General features: G+C 46.7%; 1 pseudogene; it reads right to left on the bottom strand.

Annotated features, from left to right (window-relative positions):
• Window positions 1-1,228: 1,228 nt before the first annotated feature.
• Window positions 1,229-11,487, bottom strand: LOC102861025 (annotated as a pseudogene).
• Window positions 11,488-15,442: the final 3,955 nt, after the last annotated feature.

The raw sequence follows: 15,442 nt of genomic DNA, 5'->3' as shown, positions 1-15,442 counted from the left end.
TCCCCTACTACTGAATCCCACAACCCCCTAGTATCCTAGGTCCCCAGTCCATGGCCCCCCATCCTCTTGGCTCTAAGTCCATAACCCCCCATCTCCTGGGTCCACATCCCATGACCCCCTATCTCCTATGGGGCCAGCTCACAGCCCCCTATCTCCTGGGTCCTTACCCCACAGCCCCCTATCTCCTAGGTCCCCAGCCCATGGCTCACCTCTCTCCTGGATCCTAAGTCAGTGCTCCCCCTATCTCCTGGACTCTCAGCCAATGACCGCCCTCTTACTGGCCCCCCCCCCCAGATAATGGCTCCCTGTCTCCTGGGCCCCCACACGGTAGCCTCCCATTTCCAGGGCCTCCAGCCAATGGCTCCTCGTCTCCTGGTCCCACAGTGGGTAGGTAGTTTCTGATCAGACATAGTTTCTGGTCTCTGAGTCCTTAGCTCAGAAAGGTCCAGAAGGCAGATGCAGTGCCTGGCCACCATGCCTGCCTTTCTCACCCCTCCCGCAGACACAGTGACCAGCCCTGTCTACTGTCAAGGAGGGGAGTGTAAAAGGTGTAGGTTGAGGAGCTGGGTAGGCAGGAGGTGTCTGACGTCATCCTGTAGGACCCTGGTGGAGGAAGTGGCAGGGTGTGCTGGGAATGCAGGGCCCTGAGTGTGATGAGAAGGGACAGCAGGGCGCCCCCATGCAGCAGCTGGGGATGCAGAGACTCAGGGGGGTGGTGTGATTTGGGACAGCAGCTGGGGTGCAGAGGCCCTGGGTGTGATTTGGGACAGGTTCTGGGGGTGCAGAGGCCCTGGGTGTGATAAGGAGACAGCAGCTGGGGGTGCTGAGGCCCTGGGTTTGATAGGGGGCAGCAGCTGGGGGTACAGAGGCCCTGAGTGTGAAGCGGGAGCAGCTGGGGTGCAGAAGCTCTGGGTGTGAAGCGAGAGCAGTTGGGACCCCTATGCACCCTTCAGTGCTGGCAATGCCCACATGAGGTCAGCAGACGGGGTAAGGGGAACCCTGAGGTCCTCCCTCAGTTGAGGTCTCAGACATCTGGTCAGTGCCTCGGCCTTCACTCACCCCACCTGGAGACTTGCAGAAGAGTCCTGTGCTGCTTGGGGTGCTGACCTGAGGCCAGGAGGGGAAGAGGGTCTGCTGGTGCTCAGACACCCGGGGGTGACACCTGAGGTGCCCAGCTTCCTCCCCTGAACTCTGCCTGCACTCAGGCTCTATGCACCATGCACCTCCTCTAGGAGGTAGGGCAGGCCAACCTGGGTGCCCGCTGGCCACCCTGCAGCCGGGCAGTGCGGGAAGGGCGTCCTAGCAGAGAACCCCTGGAGCTGAGGCCCCTGGGAGACAGAGTGGGGTGTAGAGGTGAGCAGGAGATCACCAAGGTGTCATCTAGTTCTTCCCCCTCAAGATGGGCAAGTACTGGCAGAGGGGGAGTTGCCAGCCCCCAGACCACCCTCAGCAGCTTGGCTTCACCAGCAGCCTCCTGGGAGAAAAGTGGGCAATCTCCTCTTGGGTGGTTTACATCCTGGGAAAACCCACTGGAGGCTCAGCTAGGCCTTGTTCCCACTCAACATTTGGGGGTCTGCTGTTGGCTTTCTGTCCAGGGCTGAGCCTTGGTCACTGGCATTGAAAACAGGCCTGCGTGGACAATCAGCAGTGACTGTGCTGTGAAGCTTGGCCCAGCTCACGTGGCTCTGGGATCATGCCAGCTGGCACCTTGCCACCAGCCTCCCGGAGGGCACCTCACCCTTGCGGTACAGGGAGAGGCGTTTCCTCCCCACAGAGACAATTGCTTTTTCAATGAGACTGTGGAGAGGGGCACAGCAGCCAGCCGTCCCCAGGTGATTCCAGTGGGACTCGGGGTGGGAGGATGAGTGTTTCCCAGTGGGTGGTTGTCACTCCTCAGAGGCGACCCGCAGACCTCTCTCCAGGGCCAACACACGCCCCAGCTTGTGCAGCAGCCTGGCCGCCAAGACCAGAGGCCACAGTCGGATTCCCAGCATGGTGGTCCAGCCCCCTCCTCCCAGCCTCGTGCCCCTGCGGTGCCCTGGAGAGCGCCGGCCCCCTCCCTGTGTCAAACACTGTGGCCCTATCTTGGTCCCTGTGACCAGGTCTTCTCTGAGGCCTGGTGGGAACTGGAAGTGTGTTCTGCACCATTGCCTTGGCTGCCCTGCCTCTTGGCGCTCAAGCCCGTTTCCATTAAAACATTACCGGAACTGCAGTCAGAACTGCATTGAGTGGAGAATGGGCCTCTGGCAGCGCCCCAGTGACTGGTTCCAGTCCCATCAGTGCCCACTGAATTTCCAGAAGGGGATGGCCAGGTCTCTGAGTGTGACCACATGATCACCATGAACAGCCAAGCTTGTCAATGTTCATACTTACTGGGAACACCTCTTTACAAGGGTCCCTCCTCTGATCCCCAGATGGCTCATGAGCCTCAGTTGGCCAGGAGCTCTGGTGCCTCAAGTTCCTGAGTCACAGAGACAGAACAAAGCTTGCCTGATTCTCCGCTATCCTCACCACCCCTGCTGGGCTCCTGCTGGGCTCCAGCCCGTGGCTGCAGGCACTACCTATCCGTCTGCTTAAGGTTCTTTCTCTTTTTTTGCTGACCCCTTTAATTTACTGCTGCCATAACAGACACCACAAGCAGTATTGTTGTTGTTGTTATGTGTCAATGTGTTGCCTGCAACCCATAGTGACCTCATTAGCTCTGAAACCTTCCCTATCCTGAGCCAATTTCGCTGTCTCTGACAAACCTAATTGCATTTCTCTAGTCACTAAATCAATCCATCTCATCCTGGGTCTTCCTCTCCTGCATTGTCTTCCCACCCTTCCAAGAATGACGTCCCTCTCCAAGGACTGGTCCCTCCTGGCCCAAAGTATGTAGCTTTAAGAAATTTTTTTTCTCTTACAGTTTGCTGTGGTTAGATGCCATCAAGCTGACTGCGACTCATAGGAACCCTATCAACAACAGACAGAACTTCACCCTATCCTGCTCCCTCCTCACCATCTGTCATGCCCAAACCTGTTGTTACAGTCACCATTTCAGTTCATCTCCCTGAGAGTCTTCTTCTCTTTCACCAACCACTTTCCTTTCCCAAGATGATGTCTCTCTCTAAGGACTGGCCTTGCCTCTCCTTACAATATGCCCAAAGTGAGATGACATTTCACTGTCTTTGCTCCTAAGGAGCAGCCTGGCTACACTTTCTTCATGACAGATTTGTTTGTTCTTTGACAGTCCATGATATATCCAATGCCCTTCACCAACACCACAGCTTAAAGGCAGTGATTCTTCAGCTGCCATCTTTATTCATTGTCTACTTTCAGCTGCATACCAAGCATTGCAAAGACCATGGCTTGGATCAGGCACACCTTAGTCTCCTTACTGACATCCTTGCTCTTTAGTGCTTTACAAAGGTCTGCGACAGCAGATTTCCCCAATGCAGCATGTCTTTTGATTTCTTGACTGCTGCTTCTGTGGGTGTCGATTGTGGATCTGAGGAAAAGAAAAGCCTTGCCAGCTTGAGTCTTTGCCTCTTGTGATGGTTCAGGTTGTGATTGCCTGTGCTGCTCAGTATGTCAGGTGTGATGAAGTCATTCTCTTGACAGGTTTGGAGTGGTGGAGTCTGAGAGCCGGATAATGATTAATAATAACAGAAGAAGAGTTGATGCCTTTGTGCTATGGTGTTGAAGAAAAGAGCTGAGCATCCCATGGACTTCCAAAAGAACAAACATATGGCTTAGAGAAAGTGCAACCAGAGTGCTCCTTGGACGTGAGTGTGGAGAAGCTTCATCTTACATGCTTTGAGGATGTTGCTAGGAGAGGTCATTGCTTGAAGAGACACATCATGCTTAGGTGGTGGAGGGCCAGCAAAAGAGAGGAAGAGCCTCATCCAGGTGGGCTGACACAGTGACTGTAGCATCAGAGATTGTGAGGATGGCACAGGACAGGATAGAGTTCAGGTCGATTGTTCATAGGGACGCTAAGACTTGGATATCCTCGCGTGTCTCTGCAAGTTTGTTTTGCTCCTTTGGTTTTGCTACCCTGGAGAACCCAGCCCAAGACACTCTATTTGTCATGATGTTGCTTCCTCATCCAGTTGTGCAGCTTTCTGTTCCTTCACGTTGAGGCAGAACCCACAGTGGCAGCTGTAGTCTTGGATCTTCTTCAGTAAGTTGTCAGGTCCTTCTCACTCCCAGCACAACAGGTTGTGTCACCTGCATAATGTCAGTTGTTGATGAGTCTTCCTCCACTCCTGATGCCACATTCTTCTTCTAGTCTAGTATCTCAGGTTATCTCCTCAGCATCAATTGGATGTCACTGTTGTGTGCTGTCAAGCCAATTGCGACTCCTAGTGATTTTGTGAGGCAGGCATCAGAAACCTTGGCCTGGTGAAAGAAGACAGCCCTGATGCGCACCTTTCCTGATGGTAAACTCCAATGTGCACCTTTCCTGATGGTAAACCCTATGCGCACTTTTCCTGGTGCTAAACCACGTTTTACCCCTTGTCCTGCAGAACAACTCTTTCCTGACCAGCCCTGGATTCTATGTGAGCACAGTTCTGGAATTCCCGTCCTCTCAGTGGCATCCATACTCTGCTATGTTGTGTTCAGTCTGGAGTTTTTGCACACCTCTTGCTGGCTTTATTTCTAAGTATTTGAATGTTGCATTTTTATTTGAAGTGATTTAATTTTACAAGGTGTTTTTCTATTTGTGACTGTCGTCGTTGTGGACTGTCAAGTTGGAACCAACCCATTGCTGACCCTCCAGCAGGTTTTCAGAATCATGCCAGAGGAAATGACCTAGCCTTCTCCTGCAGAGCTGCTAGTTGATTCGAACCCTGCACCTTAGTGCGGGCAGCACGGTTCTTTACTGCTAAGCCACGAGAGTTCCCTAGTAAGTTGTTGTTATTTCCACCACTGCTGTGTACCATCGAGTCGAAACCATGCATAGTTGACCCTCCAGAGGGTTTTCAGAGGCATTAAACTGCACAAGAGGGGATTGTTCATCTTCCTCCACAGAGCAGCTGGTGGATTCGAACCGCATGTCTTTGGGATTACAGCACAGTTTCTTACCACTAGGATTTTTATTTTTTCTATTTTCCTTGATTCCAAGGATCTTGCTACATTGGTTCATTTCTAATTTGACAAGAGAGTGGTTTCAAATAACAACACTTTGAGATCCTCCTTCCCAATCCTGTGTTGCTATGGCCTCCTCCAGGCCATCGATGGGCAGACATCTGTGCAGTGATGGGGTTCCTCTTCTTGGCCCCAGTCTCTACAGAAAAGTTTTTCCACGTCTTACTGTCAGGTATGCTGTTTACTGTGGGTTTTCGTAACCACTCCTCTGTCCTCGATCTACTTTGAGTTGGTTTTTGTGTATGGTGTGTGAGGTGTGGGTTTTTCTTGAGTTTTCTACAGATAGTTTTCCAGTTTTTCCGACACCATTTGTTAAAGAGGCTTTTGTTTCCCCACTTAACTGATTTTGCATCCTTGTCAAAAATCAATTGATTATATAGGTAGATGGGCTGATTTCTGGGTTCTCAATTCCATTGATCTATGTGTCTGTCATTGTACCAGTACCACGTTGTCTTGACCACCACGGCAGTGTAGTAGGATTTCAGATCAGGGAGTGAGACTCCTCCTACTTTGTTTCTCTTTTTCAGGAGTGAATGGACACTGGGAGATCCTAAGGAAGGCGGTTCCTCATTGACGGTGATTCCTGTGGCTTTCCTACTTCCTTTGTTACAGTAAAATGTGCTTTTTGATTTGCTAATGCTCAGCCAGTCTTGTTCCTGAAATGAGCCCAGCCACGTGGTGACGTGGTGACAGTGACACAGAACCCCCTTGCTAATGCAGCTCTGGAGTGAGATCGCCCCCAAAATCTCCTTGCCAGATTTCTGTATTGTGCTCACCTCAAAAGAACTTGTGCAATGCTCCTTCCTTACAATTTCAATGAGAGATTGTGTAAGAATATTGTTTTGCTTCCTGTTGTGCTGGGGACAGGGCCCCACTGAAGCACTCTTAACATTGAGTTTCTCCTCCATGTCTCCGTGGGAACGTGTTTAGCTTGGCAGCGCTCAGTTCCAAGTGACACTGAGCAATTTGCTTTGGGGTTTCCCCCCCTATTTTTTAAATTATTATTAATTTCAATGAAAATTAACAGAGATTTTGGATTTCCATTCATTCATTGTTGCAGTTTTCTCCCTGCCCACCCCTCCTCCCAATTCGCTCTTCTCTTTGAAAAGTAAAAGAAAAATTATTTCATTGTTATACAATCCCTCCATTCAAGTCCACTCCACTGTGCAGCCTTCATTCTGGACTCCCGTCATGACAGTAGTACCTAATCATATATCCCCTTTAAACAGTTTTCTCCCTCATCTGTTTCAATGCAGTATACATTATTTATCCCATATTTCTCAGTCTCCCCCCAGCCCCGATGTCAGTTCCATTTTACAATAGGGCACTATGCAGTATTTGCCCTTTTGTGACTGAGATATTTCACTCAGCATAATGTCCTCCAGGGTCACCCATTTTGAATAATATTGCATGAGTCCCTTGCTTTTCAATGCAGCATAGTATTCCATTGTGTGACTATACCACAGCTTCTCTATCCATTCGTTTGTTGATGGGCACTTGGGTTGTTTCCAACTCTTTGCCATTGTGAACAAAGCCGCGATAAACATGGATGGGAATATATCTGCTTGGGTGGTGGTTCTGATTTCTTTAGGGTATATTCCCAGTATTGCTGGAGTTGCTGGGTCAAATGGTATCTTTATTTGCAGTTTTTTGAGAAGACGCCAAACTGCCTTACATAGTGGTTGCACCATTTTATACTCCCACTAACAGTGAGTAAAGGTTCCAGTTTCTCCACAACCTCGCCAGCATTTGTTGTTTACTGTTCTGTTAAATTTTGCTATTCTTACTGGGATGAGACAATAGGTATCTCATATTGTTTAATTTGCATTTGTTTTAACAACTAATTGTAGTCTTCCTTCTGTGGACCGATGAGTCACATCCCTGTGTATATTTCTAAGGGATGTTTTTGTTGTTGTTATGATGCGATGTCGAGTTTCTTGCGACTCATAGCGACCCTGTGTACAACAGCCCCAAACCTTGCTCTATCCTGTGCCAATCTCACTGTCTCCAACACACTTACTCCCATTACCCCAATCACTGAATCGCTCCATCTCATCGAGGGTCTTTCTCTCTTGCTCTGTCCCTCCACCCTGCTAAAAACATCATGTCCCTCTCCAAGGACTGGCCCCTCCTTGCAACATACCCAAAGTATGTCAGAGGAAGCTTCAGAATCCTTTCCTCCAGGGAGCAGCCTGATTTCACCCTCTCTAGGAGAACCTATTTGTCCATGGTATATTCATCACTCTTCTCCAGCACCACAGCTCAAAGACATCAATTCCCTTTATATCATCCCTAGTCACTGTCCAGCTCTCTGACACATAGCATGCAATTGCAGAGACTATGGCCCAGATCAAGCGCATCTTAGTCTCCAGCCTGATGTCATTGCTCCTCAGTACTCTGGAGAGGTCCCTGAGAGCTGACTTTCCCAATGCAATTCGTCTCTTGCTTTATTGGCTGCTGGTATCAAGAGTGTTGATTGTGGAACCAAGCAAACTAAAACTGTTAACACTCTCAATCTCTTCACCATCCATAAGGATTCTGCGTCCCTGATGATCTGTTCTGCATACAGATTGAAAAGGTATGGAGACAAAATACATCTCTGGCATACACCCTTCCCGATTTTGAACCATATAGTGTCTCCTTTCTCTATTCTGACAACTGCCTCCTGATTCAAGTATAGGTTTTGCATAAGCACAATCACATGTTCTGGGATTCCCATTTTTCTCAGAATCAATACTTGGTCTTTTATTTTAAATATTTAAGCATTTAACTATTACCTTTATTTTCTTTTTTTAAAAATTTTTACTATTTTTTTGTGTGTGTACCATCAAATCCTGGAAGCAGGAGCGGCATCCACTTCCGAAATGGCTTGCCTCCGGAAACTCCATGTACGAACAGTGCTCAGGCCTTTCGTTCATAGGGTCGCTATGAGTCGTCTACGACTCGACGGCATCAAACAACAACAACAACCACCATCAAATCAGATCTGACTGGTACAGGAGGAGATTGCCCCCCACTTCTCCAAACAGCATCTGGTGGATTTGAACCGTGTACCTCTGGGATTGCAGTGCAGCTTCTTGCCATTAGGCCACAAGAGCTCCCTTAACTCTAATCTCTAAAACAAGATAAAACTCTGCTTCTTTTTAAAAGAATTCCATATAACATTGGAACGACTAGAGAACATTATGCTGAGCAAACTAAGTCTCAGAAGGACAAATACTGCATAAGACTATAAAAATAGAAGGATAACTAGTAAAATGTATATGAAAGTTCAAAGGGTGAAGAGGGAGAGACAGGAGGACTGAGGGTGGGAAGGGGGAAATCACAGGCTTGCAGAGTTTGGTGGGAGAAGGAAGATGGTAAAATAATTAGGAAAGATTCAGAGAAGACCTGAAAAGACAGGATGATAATGGGCATAGATCAATGGTGATTGGCTTTATAAAATGCAATGTATGGAAATAATAGTATGAAATACCATGTGAATGAGGCATGTGTGATACACAATATATATGGATAAAGCAATGTATATGTATTTTGTATTCAAAGCAATATAAAATTATTTTAAAATATACTTAAAACCCCAAACTTTAAAAAAATTTCTTCTGTAAAAAAAGAGAGAGAAAAAATCACACATTTAATTGTGTGCTGAAAATACTATTTCCCAAATTTTCTTTGGCTCTTTTTTCCTTCTAGTTAAAATTTTTTTTACTTGTCAAATGCCGTTTTGTCTAGTATTTAGAAAATTATTATTATTTAGTCCTTTTACGGATGCATCATGCCACTTTCTCATCCTAAAATTTTTGCTTCCTCAGTTGTATGTGGTTCTCTGTGACAAATGCCTGAAAGGAACCCTCGGTGTCTTCACAGGAAAATGTTGGAAAGTATGGACAGCTAAATGACTTTAGAAGGCATTGTTGCACAGCCAAGTTTATCGTGGCTTTGCTCGCAATAGCAAAGAGCTGGAAAGAACCCAAGTGTCCATCAACAAACGAATGAAGAGAAAGCTGTGGTATATTCACACAATGGAATACTATGCCGCATTGAAAAACAAGGAACTCATGCAATATTATTCAAAATAGGTGACCCTAAAGGACACTATGCTGAGTGAAATATCTCAGTTACAAAAGGACAGATATTGCATAGGGCCACTGTTGTAAAACAGGACTGACTTCGGGATTGAGGAGAGCTTGAGAAAGATGAGTTCAATAATGTATACTGCATTGAAACAGATGAGGGAGAAAACTGTTTATAAAGGATACATGATTGGGTATTACTGTCATGACAGGAGTCCAGAATGAAGGCTGCATAGTGGAGTGGACTGGACTTGGGAGGAGGCATTGTATAACAATGAAAATAATTTACTTTTCAAAGAGAAGAGCAAATTGAGGGGAGGGGGAGCAGGGAGAAAAGTGCAACAATGAATGACTGGAAGTCCTAAGTCTCTGTAAACTTTTATTAAAATTATATTTTTTTTAAAAAAAGAAGGAATTGTTATTTTCCCCCCTTCCATTATTGAAGTTAGGCTTCTTTTCTTGTGTCCTTCTGAGCATATTGGGTGTCTGTGGGCTCTCTTGGGAGCCATTTCTGAGACTACTTTGCATGCTGTGCTGAATAGCTCTAAGATCTGCCTCTTCGCCTTCCGTGTCTCATGGCACCAAAGTGCGAGAATCCTCGGACAATTCTCTTCATCTTCATCTTCATCTAGCATTCCTGACCTATCATTTCCTTCCAACACTTGTTCCAGCTCCGTTTTTCTGGACTCTCTGACCTGTGAGTTGGGCTAATTCTCCAGTAAGTTTTGGTGGATGCATCTCTTGGGTCCTGATCATCTGAAGGGGTTGTTCAGTTTCACAGTCTGGCAGACCACCCTTGACAACAAATATAGAATAACTTTCCTGTTGTAATTGACCCAAGAAGGGTACAGTATGTGTCTGATGTTAATTCTGGACCTGTCAAGAAAGAATTCAACTTACACCACTGTTATCCTAATTTTCTAACTGTAAACTAGTGTTCTTTATAATTGCATATAAATTATCTCTCTTTTATAGGATTGATCCTGAGTTTCTGACACTCTGGACTGTTGAATAGGATTAGTTCTAAATCTCAAATTTCAAAGCATTGCTTACAACTTGGATGGAGGAGAGAAAACCCCACTGTCATCTAGCTCCAGAAAGCTGCTGTATAAATGTCTGGTAGTCTTCATTTGTGACTCCTCTGTCTGCCATTCTCATCATTCCTTCTTCATCCAATTGAGGATAAATCCAGGGGGTTAAAATATCCCCTTTGCAGTAGATTGCTGAGGCTGTGTTTAGCACTGTTGTTGTTGTTATGTGCCGTTGAGTCATCGGCAATTCATAGTGACCCTATGTACAACCATAAACCCTGCTCTATCCCTTGCCAATCTTATTGTCTCCAACACGCCTATCCCTATTACCCTAGTGACTGAATCTATCACATCTCATCTGGGGTCTGCCTCTCCTGCACTGTTCCTCCACCCTCCGAAGCAAGACATCCCTCTCCAAGGACTGATCCTGCCTTGCAACATGTCCAAAGTATGTCAGACGGAGCTTCAGAACCCTTGCCTCCAAGGAGCAGCCTGGCTTCACCCTCTCCAGGATGAACCTATTTGTTCTCCTAGCAGTATATTCAATACTCTTCTCCAGCACCACAGCTCAAAGGCATCAACTCTTCTTCTGTCATCCCTAGTCATTGTCCAGCTCTCTGATGCATAGCAAATAATTGCAAAGACCATGGCCTGTTGTATCAGGAGCACCTTAGTTTCCAGATTTGACATCGTTGCTCTTCAGTACTTTGGCAAGGTCTCTAACAGCAGACTTTCCCAATGCAATGTGTCTTTTAAATTCCTGGCTGCTGGTGCCAAGAGTGTTGATTGTAGAGCCAAGCAAACTGAAGCTGTCAACAGTCTCAATCGCTTCACCATCTATCATGATGCTGCCAATCAGCCCAGTGGTGAGAATCTTTGTGTTCTTGATGTTGAGCTTCAATCCATATTGAAGGCTGCAGTCCTTGACCTTCTGCAGCAAGTGCTTCAGGTCCTCAGTTTCAGCAAGCAGGGTTGTGTCATTTGCATAAGGCTGATTGTTGATGAGTCTTCCTCCAATCCTGATGCCCGGATCATCTGTTCTGTATATAGTTTGAAAAGGTATGGAGATAGGACACATCCTTGACCCTTACTCTTCCCAATTTTGAACCATGCAGTATTTCCTTGCTTTGTTCTGACGACTGCCTCCTGGTCCAAGTAAGTATAGGTTTTGCATAAGCACAATCAAGTATTCTGGGATTCCCAGCGTTTAGCATTTGTGAGCCTTTTTGTTTCTCATGGAAGATGGACCCCATGATTATTTGTCGGGAGCCAGCAGCCCCCTGCAACAAACCAGCCCCTCCAGCTCCACCTCCTCCTCTCTTTTAAGATAACAATTTCCTGAAATCATGTTTAAAAATCTGCTCCAATTTATCCAGCTTTTCTTGTTTCTATCATGTCTTAAAGGCCTTCATGCTGATAATTTTTTTCTCATCAATTTGTTAACATCCACATTTCCGTTTTCACTTTGATCCAACTAGCCTTTCTGTTGGTTTAAGAGAAAAAGCAAAAAGGATCCATCCACTGTTGTTTTTTCCCCCACGTGGCTGCCTGCTTACTCCATCCAATACCAGCTTTTATTTTTTCAGTGAAGGTTTTGCAAATCATGTTCTCTTTTCTAACATTCATAGACATTTTATTTTAAAACATTAACCACCATGGACCACCAAGAAAACAAATAGGTCTGTCTTTGAGAGAGTGAAACCAAGTTTCTCCTTGGAGAGTAGACTGCTGGAGCTCCATATCATATACTTTGGGTCCTTGGAGAAGGACACCATGCTCAGAAGGGTTGAGGGACAGTGCAGGAGAGGAAGACCCCAGATGAGATGGATTAGGACATTAACTAGGGCAATGGGGGTAGTTGTGTTGGAGTCAGTGAGACTGGCTCAGGACAGGGCAGGCTTCAGAGCTGTTGTACATAGGGTCGCTATGGGTCGTAGACAATTTGATGGCACATAACAATTGTTGATTAATATAATTAACTAATTACAATGTCCAGTCAGCACCTTATTGCTAAATGCCATTTTTTTTAGGATGTTTTGTTTGTCTTATCTTGTTTTTTTATTTTACATTGGTTTTCTGACAAAGTTCATATACATTGTGTTTCACACTATGCCTTATGGTTTTTTGTTTGTTTGGTTTTTGTTTTTTTCTTGCTGTGTACCGTTGAGTTGGATATGACTGGCACAGGAGGAGATTGCCCTTCCTTCCCCAGCAAAGCTTCTGGTGGATTTGAACTGCATGCCTTCAGGCTTCTTACCACTAGGCCACCAGAGCCCCCTTCCCATGCATTATTTTTTATAAAAACAATTGCTATTAGACCTTCCCATCATTACCCATCTTTTCAGGTCCCCACTGGATCCTTCCCCTTTCCTTGCACCCCTTTCCTCCAATCACCAAACTGGAATCCTGTGATTTTTGCCCCTACCCATCCTCATCTCTCTGCTCCCACCCCTTCCCACCTTGGGTCACCATATATGTTTTCCTAGTTATCCTTCTGTTTTTACAATAATGGTCTTATTCAGTGTTTGTCCTTATGAGACTGAGTTCACTCAGCATAATGCTCTCCAGTCTCTTCAAGTTAAGTAGTATTTTTTTTTTAATTGTTGCTCCTGGGTAATGCATAGTATTCCATTGTGTGAATGTACCACAATTTCCCAGTTCCTTCACCTGTAGTTGGACATTTGGGCTGCTTCCATGTTCTTGCGATGGTGAGTAACGCTGCTGTGAACACTGGCATACAGATCTCCATTTGCGCCTCAGTTCTCATGTCTTGAGGGTATATTCCTAGTAATGGCATATGGAGTTACTTTGTTAAATACCATTTTTAAAAATCTTCTTATTTTAATCAAATGCCATTATAATAGTGCAAATGTAATAAATTCACATACATTTTACTTTTATATACTTACAACAATTACATGGAAAAATATGAAAGGCTTCACGAATTTGCACGTCTTCCTTGCACAGAGGCCATGCTAATCTTCTCTGTATCATTCTAATTTTAGTATATGTGCTGCCGAAGCGAGCACTAAATACCAATTCCTGATGATTCTTTTCCATACTAATTTGAAATCTTCCTTGAATGTAGACAGAATTTCTTTTTGTGTTGTAGCTGATTGAGTCAAAGTTTATTTCCATGCTAGCACTTCAATGTTTTAACTACTATATATTTATGATTTGCATTAAATGTGATAGGTTTCTTGAATTTTTTTTTTAACAAAGACACATGTATTTCAGCAGGGAAGTGAAGGTCTTTACAAGAAATGATGTAGCAGGAATTGTGCCGACAATTGTTTTGACTATTGTATGAGGTCAAAGTCACTGTCCTGGGTGAATTTTTTTATATGATGTGAGGTTGGTGGGAAGATGGGTTTTCCCTGCTTGCCTGTCCAGTTTCCACCTCTGTTACCTGTCAGGGTCAGAGAGAGCAAAGGGAGTGTGGGACGAGGACAAGGGCTGGTAGGCTGCAATATGGATAGGCCTCCTATCAGGAAAACACCCCAGTAGAAGGTGGTCTCCAGACATGGAAGATTTACTTCTCCCCACCAAGCAGAGGTGACACAGAAGGAATCAAACCAGGATGAGAACTCCTTAAATAGTTAACTACTTCCTTTGAGTTGTGGTATTGGAGAAGGGTACTGAATATCTCACCGGGCACCAAAAGAACAGATATGTCCTGGAGAAGGTGCAGCCAGAATGTTCGTTGGAGGCAAGGATGGAGCTTTGACTCACATTCTTTGGACATGTGACTGTTCCTCGGAGAGGGACATCTGCTGGTAAGATGGAAGGTCGACAAAGGAGAGGAAGATCCTCAACTAAATGGGTTCAAACAGTGACTGCAGCAGTGGGACCGAGCATGTAGAGATGACGAGGATGGCAGAGGCTAGGACAGGGTTCAGGTCTGTTGTTCACAGGCTCTCTATGCATCATACTAAACACCTAACAACAACAGCCCCAGTTCAAACCAGGTGGCCTTGTGGTAAGAACCTACCAGCTGCTCCACAGAAGGATGGGCCTTCTCCCCTATGATTTACTGCCTCTGAGAACCCACTGGAGGGTCAGTTGTGAGTTGTAACCTGCTAACTCCCTAATGAACCACATAACTGTGAAAACTAAAAACCAAAACAGCCTCTGTGGAGCTTGTTATCCAGCGGCCTGCTGGAAGACAAGGCTCGACACACAAGAGCTGCAGCGGCCCACGGCGCATGTCAGCATGAAGGCAGCTGGATCTTCCCTCTCAGCTCTGTCCACGGGCTGTCGGGGCCAGAGCTGGTTCTCCTCTACCCAGGAGCACATGGCTTCGTCTTTCTCCCGAAGAGCTGGCTGGTCGACCTGAAATACCAACCTTCACACAACACCCAGGGCTCTGGAATGAAATGTTTTATTCCACTTTATTCTTGTGATTATAACTGTTTGGCACAATGCCTCTCCCCTCACCCCCACCCCCCGTGCACCCTCTTTAATGGCGTGTATGGGTGCCATGGCGGTGATCTCGAGCTGTGCTTGGCATGTGCATCCCTGTGTGTGCTGTGGCGATGTCCGGGGTTGGGGGTGGTGCCTGTGGTGCTGCAGGCGCTGTCAGCTGTTGGTGGCCAGGGCGGGGATATGCCCCTGGGCAATGAGCAGGAAAGAGGGGAGCAGGCTCTGGGCTGGGCCACGTAGAGCTGCCATCTCTGTTCCATGTAGAGCCCATCGGGAGCCACTGTCTGCACCATCCAGAGCCCATCAGGAACAGCAGTCTGGGTGCACCATCCAGGGCCCGTCAGGAGCTGCAATCTCTACACAGTCCAGGGTCCATCAAAGTGGGTAGATGTGGTATGAGTGGCAGGGATGCTGATGTGGGGAGCAAGCAGCTGAGAACTGAGCCTTCACTCAGGGTATGGGGACCTCAGGCTGCCTCGGGGGCTGACTGGCACTTGAGGGTGTGTAGCCCAGGTGCCTGGTCGACAGTCAGCCCCACAAGACTAGGTTCACAGGTGACAGACCCACAGGGTGGGTGACATTCACAGGAGGGCCAACAACACCCCCTGGTGGATGTACTAGGAAGAGGGCATGGGGAAGGCTGGCACCTCAGATGAGTGTGGGGTCCTCACTGATTCTCTTTGCTGGTGGGCAGGCTGGGCAGAGGCCCCTTCCCAGCCCCTCTAACCAAGAGCTAGTGTGGGAGGCCTGTGGCTGTCTGGAGTGGTCCCTGCCCCGGGTTCCCCT

The sequence above is a fragment of the Elephantulus edwardii genome, unplaced genomic scaffold, assembly GCF_000299155.1.
Source record: "Elephantulus edwardii isolate Elephantulus edwardi_28Jun2011 unplaced genomic scaffold, EleEdw1.0 scaffold00325, whole genome shotgun sequence".
In the NCBI taxonomy this organism is placed as follows: Eukaryota; Metazoa; Chordata; class Mammalia; order Macroscelidea; family Macroscelididae; genus Elephantulus; species Elephantulus edwardii.
Note: the sequence above shows the minus strand (reverse complement) of the source record. Positions and strands in the feature narration are given on the sequence as shown.